Raw genomic sequence first — 10,688 nt, forward strand, 5'->3', positions numbered from 1 at the left:
ACACAACTGGAATGATTTATTCATCCCCAGATAACATTTGTGTACCAGCTTTCTAGCAAAGTGGGTTATCAGCTTTATACATAATGAAGCATCCAGCACAGGTGGTAAGCTGTGCTGTAAAGGATGCTTCTGGCTTAGAAATGTTCGATGGACAGGTGGAGATAATTTGTTAGTCCTGAGATACAGTTGGAAGAAGCAAGTGAACCTTGGCAATAAGAACTTCATGTCCAGTCGAGATTTTAATTCTAGAGTGTTTAAGATCACTGATACAACTGATTTTTTTTATATATTGGTACTGAAGATCAAACTTAGAGCCTTGTACATAATAGAAAAGCACTCCTACGAGTTCCCTTCCTTTGTTTCTGTTTCTCTTTCCCCACACCTTCCCTGAGAGAGAGTGAGAGCATTGCTTCCTAGTCCAGACTGACCTTGAACTCACTGTGATTCTTTGCCTAGGCTACCCATGTGCTAGAATGACAAGTATGAGACATTATATCACCCCCTTTTTATTTTATTTTTATTTTTTGAATAGTAGGAGTTCATTAGTAGTTCAGGCTGGCCTCAAAGTTATCTTTCTGCCTAAGCTTAACAAGTACTGGGATTACACATATGTGCCACTGTAGGGGTTGGATCCAAAGATTGTTTAAATATATTACTGTGTATTTTAGGAAAGGAAATTAAGACCCAGAGAAGGACAGGGATTTAGTTTGAATAGCAGTTTGAAATGTATAGCCAAAACTAGAGCTGTGAGTAACACGAATTTTAAATGGTCTTTTAATAAAAATCCTGGAGCTAGATATTGGGATAAATGCTGAAACGATCAGAGAGAACAAGCCGTTGCCACATCTCACCTCTAGGACTCCTCAGCCTGAAAAACCTCTAGTTCCTGTCTCCTCACCCTTATAAACCTTTCTCTGCCCAGCCATATCACTTCCTGGGATTAAAGATGTGTGTGCTTCCCAAGCAAAGGCATGAAATCTCAAGTGCTGGGATTAAAGGTGTGTGCCACCACTGCCTGGCTCTGTTTCTCTCCTAGATTGAGTCAATCTCATGTAGTCTAGGGTGGCTTTGAACTCACAGAGATCCAGATGGATCTCTGCCTCCTGGGTGCTAAGATTAAAGGTGTGTACCACCACTGCCTGGCATCTTTATTTAAATCTAGTGGCTTGTTCTGTTCTGTGATCTTCAGGCAAATTTTATTAGTGTACACAACATATCGTCACAGCTGTGTATTCCTATTCCAAGCCTAGTACTTGCTTTCCCATATTTTGTTATACAATGTAAAACTTTAAAGCATTATCCAAATAAGAGGTAGCATTTTATCATTATTTTTTGTTTATCTGATAATTTGCTCTGAAACCACAAGCAAATCACTTTTGCTCTTTAACCAAATGACAGAGCAAGTTGGTTTTTGGTTTTTTTTTTTTTTTTTTTAGCTGAGGATCGAACCTAGGGCCTTGTGCTTGCCAGGCAAATGCTCTACCACTGAGCTAAATCCCCAACCCAAGTTGGTTATTTTTTAATTCAATTTTATTTTAATTGTATGTATGTGTGTCTATATATGTATATGTATGTTTGCATGCCTGATGCTCATGGAGGCCAGAGGACAACATTGGATCCTCTGGAGCTGGAGTTGCAGGTATTGTGAACTCAGGTCCTCTACAAGAGCAGTAAGCACTCTTAACTGCTCAGCGGTCTCTTCACCCTTGAACCTTGCTTATTTGTGAAATTAGGATATTTAATACTCTTATAAATTGTTTTGAGTAGCTGGTTGGTGGTAGTGCATGCCTTTGATCCCTGCAATTGGGGAATTCCTGTGAATTCTAGGCCAGCCTGGTCTACAGAGTGAGTTCCAGGACAGCCAGGGCTACACAGAGAAACCCTGCTTCAAAAAAACAAAACAAAAATTATTTTGAGTAGTAAATGAAATGAAATGAAATACATGAATGCTGCTTAGGTCATTTTTTTTTTTCTTTTCTTGTTGTGTTTTTTTCTTCCCCCCAGAGCTGAGGACCGAACTCAGGGCCTTACACTTGCTATGCAAGCGCTCTACCACTGAGCTAAATCTCCAACCCTGCTTAGGTCATTTTTTTTTTTAAATTATTTATTTATTATGTATACAGAAGAGGGTGCCAGATCTCATTACAGATGGTTGTGAGCTACCATGTGGTTGCTGGGAATTGAACTCAGGACCTCTGGAAGAGCAGTCAGTGCTCTTAACCTCTGAGCCATCTCTCCAGCCCTCATGCGTAGGTCATTTTTAGTAATGAGAAGGCACTAAAAAATGCTGATTAATTCAGTTCTGTTCAGCACACAGTGATTAAACACCTATTTTGTACCAGTTCAGTTTCTAGGCTCTTTCACATTATCTGTTTACCGTGTCACTTTCTTTCTGTCTACTTTTTTTTTTTTTTAGATTTATTTATTTATTATGTATACAGTAGTCTGCCTGCATGTGTCCCTGCAGGCCAGAAGAGGGCACCAGATCTCATTACAGATGGTTGTGAGCCACCATGTGGTTGCTGGGAATTGAACTCAGGACCTCTGGAAGAATATTCAGTGCTTTTAACCTCAGTGCTCTTAACCACTGAGTCATCTCTCCAGCCCTTCTTTCTGTATTTTTACTTAATACTGAGGGTCTAACTAGTGTAGTATTTTTCCTCCATGACAAAATCCTTTCATAGTCAAATATCTAACCGGGAGTAGCTGTTACTAAAAAACCTATTCCTTACTTTCATAATGTTAGTATGAATGTTGATATGAACTTGTAATATCTAAGTATGAATGCAGTTTGGGTCTAGTCTGATTCTTGGCTCTGCTCCTCCTGGAAGGTCCTTTTAGAGTTTCTGTTTAGGGGACGAATCTATGACTGTAGTCTTTTCCTCTCAGAGAGGCATGGCTTGGTTTTCTTTGGAGTGTTTGCTCTTAGTGAATTGCTTCCCCTTCACTTAGGGCTTAGGCTCTTAACAGGTCATGTGCTTTTCAGACCACTTTCTTTGTACCAGTAAGGGCAGGCAGGCAGTTCAGAGAAACAACAACGGCTGTCTATAGTTCCTGGTGGTTTATAATAATGGAAAGGCTGCAGGGAGATATTGCACCTGCTTGTTGGAATTCATTTGTGATTTGTGCCCTCAGAAGGCAGTATTTTACCAGGTCCTCTGCTGGGCTGAATAAAGAGGTACAATTGTGGAATGAAAGTCTATCAACATGCATTTTGACTATTTCAGTTCTTACCAGAATTGGCTGTAGCTCTGAAGAGCTTGTAGAACTTGATGTTGCTGTTCTATTTTTATTTTTATTTTTATTTTGTGCCTGTATCTATTGACCTGTCATCCAAATGTGGTGCTCCCCCCGACCCCCTTCCTTCCTTCCTTCTTTCCTTCCTTCCTTCCTTCCTTCCTGAAAAAAAAAAAAAAGAAAGTAAAAGGCAAGGAAACATGACTGATCCTAGGTATGGTGGGGGAGAAGGTGTATTGTAGATATGTGGGAGAGCATGGCCAAAGGTAGGGACATCTGAGAAAGTCCAGACTGAGCTGTGAGGAGATGGGGCAGTAGAGAGGGGAGAGACAGAAGCCAGATACAGCAGCCAGGAGGCCCAAGGAGAGTAGAGGAGAGAGGCCAGGTACCAAAATGGTTGGACTATATAGGAAAGGACAGCTGGAGGAAAGGCAGCCCAGCTGGAGAAGTTTAGGGGAGTCGGCTGGGTATGCCAGCCAGAAGGGCTCTGTAACAGGTAGGGACTAATGGATGCAGGGAGAACCTGGCAGCCAGGTCCACTTGGAAATGTTAAATAGGTACCTCAGCCATTTATCCCAAGTTTAAAACTTCATCCATCCATCCATCTTCCTTCCTTCCTCCCTCTTTCTTCCCTTTCTCTCTCTCTCCGTCAGAAAGAGTCTTACATTGTCCACCAGGATGACATGGAATTCACTGTGTGTAGCTCAGGCTGGTCCTGAACTATAGTAATCTTCCTGTGTCAGCCTCTCTAGTGTTGGGAATCATAGGTATGAGCCTTCATCCTGTCCTTCATTTTCCTGTTTGGTTCTTTCTCCTGGTTTCTGATCTGATTTGTAAGTGGTTTATTGTGTAATATAATCAGCCAACTGTGGTAAGTGGAAATTCAGCAATGGGTAAAGTACGATGATGGTGCAGGGAAGTTGGTTGAAGTAGTGGAATAGTGTTGAACCTACAGACACATAGCTTCAGATCTCAACATTGCCCTATACTTGCTCTGTGACTTTGAGCCTTCATTTATGTGTTTATATGTATATACTTTTCAAAAATAACATAATTCTTTATTGATTTCTTTGGGAATTTCACATCATGCTTCCCCAATCCCACTCACTTCCCAGTCTCTCCATATCTTCCCCTTACTCCTGCAGCATCCCCCTAAAAAAAGAACCCCCAAATTAATTAAAAACAAATCAGAAAACCACCTCATTCCTCTGTCTTTTCCTCCTCTCCAACACCTCTTCATTCATCTTAGTGACATTGGGAGCTACGGTGTGTGTGTGCCCTTTTGTCAAATCAGCACCACCTGCAAATGTTTATTGTGACGAGTCTGGTGGCCTCTGGCACACCATTATCACTGGTCCCTCACCGAAACTCCTCTCAGACATCTTGTTGATGCCCCAAGTCATAGAGATCCTGCAGCTGTCATTCTGCAGGACCAGACCCTCCACACACTCCAGCAGGTCATAAATGGGTTAAATGTAATGTTAGTGTGGGCCAACCCACAGCCCAGGATGTGGGTCTGGGTGGTAGCTGAGCTGGTTGGTCTAGGCTACGGGACCGCCCCCCTCAGGTGAAGGGTGGAGACTGCTCTCTAGGCCCATGCCTTCTGGTGAGAAGGGGTGAGGCATTCTCTCCTAAGTGTGTGTATGTGTGTATGTGGGTGGATGTGGGTGCACTCCCCCATAAGGGGTGGGGGTAGCTCTCTTGCTGCAGTGTCCTGCAAGGGGTAGAACCAGCTATCCCAGGGCCAGTGAAGGGCAGGGCTGGCTCAGGTGTCACTGTCCTTCAGATTTCAACACACATGGTTCCTGTGGCCACACAGGCCATAGACATCAACACAGACCCTAGCTGCAGCAGGACCATGGGTGCAGACATGGCCCTATGCAGCATCCTGGGCCTGGATGTCACTGTGGCCCTGGTGGCAGCTTAGACTACTCACATCAGCATAACCCCAGCAGCAGCATGGCCCTTAGACACCAACATGGCTACATCCTTTGGTGGCAGCATGGGTCACAGACATTAACAAAGACCTGATTGTGGCAGGATATGGATCCAGACATGGTCCTCAGCAACAGCCTGGGCCTGGATGTCACTATAGCCCCAGGTGGTAGCACAGGCCACTCAGATCAGCATGGACCCAGCAGCATGGCTCTCGTGTACCAACATAGACTCGGGTGGCTGACCAGACCCTGGGCATCTGCACAGCTTTCAGTAGTTACTGAAGTCATGGATATCAACACAGATCCTGGCTGCTATAGGGCCACGGACCCAGACATGATGGCTCCTGGCAGCAGCTCAGGCTCGGCTGTCATCGTGACCCTGGATGGCAGTACAGACCACTCAGATCAGCGTGTTTGCCTATGTTAGTGTGTGCTTTGTATGTGTGAATGCCCATGGAGGCAAGAGGGCAGTGAGTCCACTGGCACTGGGGTACAGATGGTTATGAGCTGCCTGATGTGGGTGCTGTGTACTGCATTTAGGTACTTCTGTTCTTCCTGCTTCCCGAGTGCTAGGATTACAGGCTTGCACCACCATGCTGCACCAATAGTAGTTTTTTTCCCCCAGATTATTATTTTATTTATGCTTGGCTACTTAATCAAATGTTTGATGGTAATGTAGAATAATGTATACCTCCATCTATTCTTTCTTGTGGACTTGGTACCTGATAATAGATGATGAAGTCATTGGGTAGGACATCTGGATTACATAAAGGGACTATGTTTTATTTTACACAGGGCATCTTTTGATGATGGGCTTGGTTATCCTTTTCATTTAAGGATTACGATTTTAGTGAAGCATTTTGAGAAGACTGCTGAGCAAACTAGGTCAAATCAGATATTATTTGTGAAATTAACTATTAATGAGGCAGTGAGAAAGTAAATTCTGCCTTTTTGTGTCCTAAAATTCTAAAGAGGTTAATTACAGGAAGGCCCTGGAGCCATGTTCCCTTGTCTTGGAAACAGCCCTGTTTTAGTGTATTGTACTTTCTATGGGATGGTGTCTAGATACACAGTAGTCACTACTTGCTTTTATTGCTTGAGCCTTTTTATGTTCTATCCAGAGTTATAAATAGCTAGGTTTAAAATAGTATTTAAGTTGTAACTTTAAGAAGCAAATTTGCTGAGATGCTCCACTTGGCTATCTGTGATTGACTAACAGTATTGCTTCTAAAATCTGTGCCTTTGACCCTGTACCACTCTCCCCTGTCCATTAAGTCCCAGCCACACTCACTATCTCTTAGTTTTTGAGTTCCTGTCAAACTCTTTTCTGCTTTAGTACCTCTGTCTTTGTTGTTTTCCCCCTATGGTGTTGCTTGCTTGCCTTTCCTCCTCCCACTACTGTAACTGTTCCTTGGTTTTGGATGGCTTATGTGCTGCTGCTTTGAACTCGCCTTTTTTATGTAACAGTTCTTGAAAAGACTTGCATCTGAGCATTTGTTATAAGCTGCAATGACAGGATATGTAAGTGTCTCACCCACACTTCTAGAGTATACGGTCTATGAGGACAAGGTTAATGGTTGAGTAGTACACAATGGCATTCTCAGTGTCTGTGCTGGCTAGTTTTATGTCCATATCACACAAGTTAGAGTCATTTTGGAAGAGGGAATTTCATTTGGGAAAATGCTCCCACTAGATTGGCCTCTGGGCAAGCCTGTGGTTTATTTTCTTGATTAATGATTGATATGGGAAGGGCCCAGATCACTTGGGTGGTGCCCTGGCTGGGCTGGTGGTGCTTCAGGGATCCTCCTGTCTCTGCCTCCCTAGTTCTGGGGTTATAGGTATGCACCACCACATTTAGCTTTCCATTTGGATGCTGAGGATTGGAACTCAAATCCTTTTGCTTACACATTGGAACCGTTTAACCACCTCCAAAAGAAATCTTGTACCTATTAGCACTCATTCCTTATTTTGCCCCTCTCCTTGTCCCTGGCATATAGAAGTACATATTTGTAAGTGAAGTTGCCTATCTAGACTTGGGAAAGTTATTGAACCTTCTTTTTTGTTTGTTTGTTTGTTTGTTTGTTTTCGAGACAGGGTTTCTCTGTTTAACAGCCCTTGCTGTCCTGGGACTCAATTTGTAGACCAGGCTGTCCTTGAACTCACAGAGATCCACTTGCTTTTGCTTCCTGAGTGCTAGGATTAAAGGCGTGTACCAGCACACCTGGCTTACTGAACTTTCTTATGCTTCATTTTTCTCATTAAAAAGAGGAAAGGTGGTAATACTTAACAGATTGTTCAATATGTAATATGGGGGGAGAAAAAATTGTTAGGGCATTTAAAGTCTAGTGTGGTGGCACATGTCTGTGTTCCCAGAATTCTGTAGGCTCAGGCAGGAGGAGTGGGGTAAGATCAAGCCAGCCTAGGTTACAGATTGAGCTCTGCAATCAAAATAATATATATTTTTTAAAAACAAGGCTTAGAGTTGTACCTAACAAGTATAAATAATAGGTGTCAGTTTCATGGCTTCATTATTGTGTTCAGTTATGAACACATTGTTTTGTTCCATCTAGCACATGTGGCACTTTATCCAATTTCCTAAGGGTCCTACCATGTGTCACTATTTGAGGGATCTCAATACGGACTAAAATGCTGTCCTTGTTCTTTAGCTGTTCATAGTATTGTGAATTGTGAAAATATACTAGAAGATGAATTTGTACTCATCTACATCTAATGCTTTATAGATAAAGTTAAATGTCATTTATTCTCAGGCCAATCCTGAAAACAGAACTCTGTGTGTGTGTTGTTCGTGCATATTTATGTATATGTTCACATATGATAGGTACAAATATGTGTACAGGTTCATGTGCATGTTTTGCATGTGACTATAAAGGCCAGAGATTGATGTTGGGTGTCTTCTTCTAGTGCTGTTCACCTTATATATTTAGACAGGGTTCCTCACTTGAACCAAGAGCTTGCCAGTTTGGCTGATCTTGCTCCAGGGAACTCTCTGTCTCTGCCTCGTCTTTGGGATTACAGGTGGGTTGCCAGGCTGACTTGGCATTTAAATGGATGCTAGGGGTCTGGAGTCTTTGGCCCTCACACTTGTACAGAAAATGATTTACCCACTGAGCCATCCCCTCACCCAAAGCAGGGATTCTCAACCACATTACTGTAGATGAGGAAAATGAGACTCAGAAATGCCAAACGACTTGTCAGAGTTACATGTGATAAGTAGTTGATTTGAGATTTGGACCTGAACCTAACTGATAGCAAAACCTCATTCTGATGCTTATACATCTGCGCTGTTTCTCTGAAATTTATAAATGTGTTTTATAAAGCAAGCGCTGTTTTTCGTTAAAAGACCTTGAGATTCATTACATATTTTAAATACTCATCTGACCTGGATCTTATTCTTTGTTTTATTGCCTTAGTCACAGAAAAAAAAATGAATCCAATTACTGGTATTGTGGCATATGCTTATAACCCCAGCTTTCAGGAATGGAGGCAAGAAAATCATGAATTCAAGGCTGGCCTTGGCTACACAGTAATTTTCAGGCCTATGGGAACTACATGGTGAGACTCTATCCCAGAAACAAGAGCAGAACACAAGATGTAGCCTTAGCTGGCTTTTGTCCTTTGTCTATTCCACCAGGCTCCTCACTGGTAGCTCTCCTTTTCTGGGCCAGGAGGCTCCTGGCTTCTATTTTCCCAGTTCTTCTTTGAGGTTACATTGGATCTACTGGACACGGAGTAGCTTCCATTGACTCCTGCAGCTTTTTTCTGGTTCCATTGAATACTTTACCACTCTCTTGACTGGCTTCATGAATGGGCTAGTGGTATTTTTCATAGACTCAAAGCTAGGAGGGCTTTTACAGGTCCCTGACTCATTTTATATAGGAAGAAAATTGAGGCCTAGTAAAGAGAAAGTGTTTATCTAGATCTAACAGGCTCTGTTGCAAAGATGAGACCAGGACTCTGCTTTGACCCATCATACTGCTGAATCACTGTTTCCTAATCATATAAGATCATAAGCTCTTAGTGGACAGAGGGACGTGTCATATGTACCTTTTGTCCCTTAGAGAACCTAAGTTATCAGGTAGCCTAGTGTCTCTTAGATGAAGTCTCTTCTTACCTGGGGGTTGGGCTGCTTAGTTGAAAGAGCTTATATAGACTAGGATGGGTGTATTGACAAGGAATGATAGAGCTCAAGTTATTTCCATTTATAACAGTGCACATATATTCTTTCTACAAAGTTGAGTTGTGGGAACCCTTGAAAGCAGAGGGTAGTAAACTTTGCTGCCCCCACCCCACGCTGCCCCCTGTATAAACTGGGGCATTGTTTTAGATATTTTGTTTAATGAATGTAATATGCAGCTTTGGAATCCTTGAACGGTTCCAGAGGTCCATGACTGATCATGACTTTCCAATTTCTTTTGTTTTCAATTTTTTTTTTTTGCTGGGCATGATGGCACATACCTTTAGTCTCATCACTGGGAAGGCAAAGGCTGGTTAAAGCTCTGTGAGTTCAAGGCTAAATTCTAAGATAGTGAAAGCTGAATAGTGAGTTTTTACTTTTTTATTTTATTTATTTAGTTTTATTTTTTAATAACTTTATTTTTATTTTATGTGCATTGGTGTATTGCCTGCATGTGTGAGGGTGTCAGATCTTGGAGTTACAGACAGTTGTGAACTGCCATGTGGGTACTGGGAATTGAACCTGGGTCCTCTGAAAGAGCAGTCAGTGCTCTTAACTACTGGGCCATCTCTCTAGCGCTACTTTTTATTTTTAATTCCCTATGTCTGTATGGGTATGTACATATGAGTGCAGGCACCTACAGGACATCTGATCTCCTGGAGCTGTAATTATGGGCAGTTGTTAGTCTCCCAGTGTGAGTACTAAGAATCAAACATGGCTCCCTGCAAATAGTAATACACATTCCTAACCTCTGAACCATTGCTTCAGCACATTCTCCAGTTTCTTGAGGTAAACATTTGGACAGGCAGTGGTGGTGCATGGGAGGGATACTTATCTAAGAAGGATCTTCTACTTACAGTTAGTGGTTGTTAGTTACTTTCTGTTGTGATAGAATATTTGGCAATCAGCTTAGGGAGGAAGATTTAGTTACTCATTTATTGTATGTATCTTTAAGTTTATTATCAGTGACAAGGAAAGCATGGTGGCAGTGGGGCCCTGAGGTCCTGTGGCAACAGGATTGTGAGGCAGTGCTGTTCACATGGTACTGACAGGAAGCAGAGGATGTAGTCTGGAACTGGAGGTGGAGATCATCTTCCAAGACCTGTTCCTTGTGACATACTTCCTCTAGGCAAGTCCTTCCTCCTGAAAGCTCCACAGGATTCAAAATAATACCACAAGCTGGGACTGGGTGTTCAGAACATAAGCATGTGAGGGAAAGTAGCATAGATGTGGGTGTTCTTAGCTATTTCCAGGTGTTTGTTCACAAATGATAAGATTTTTCACAGATTTCCTTCCTACACACTTAATACTCAAGTCTG

The sequence above is a fragment of the Onychomys torridus genome, chromosome 1 (assembly GCF_903995425.1).
Source record: "Onychomys torridus chromosome 1, mOncTor1.1, whole genome shotgun sequence".
Taxonomy (NCBI): Eukaryota; Metazoa; Chordata; class Mammalia; order Rodentia; family Cricetidae; genus Onychomys; species Onychomys torridus.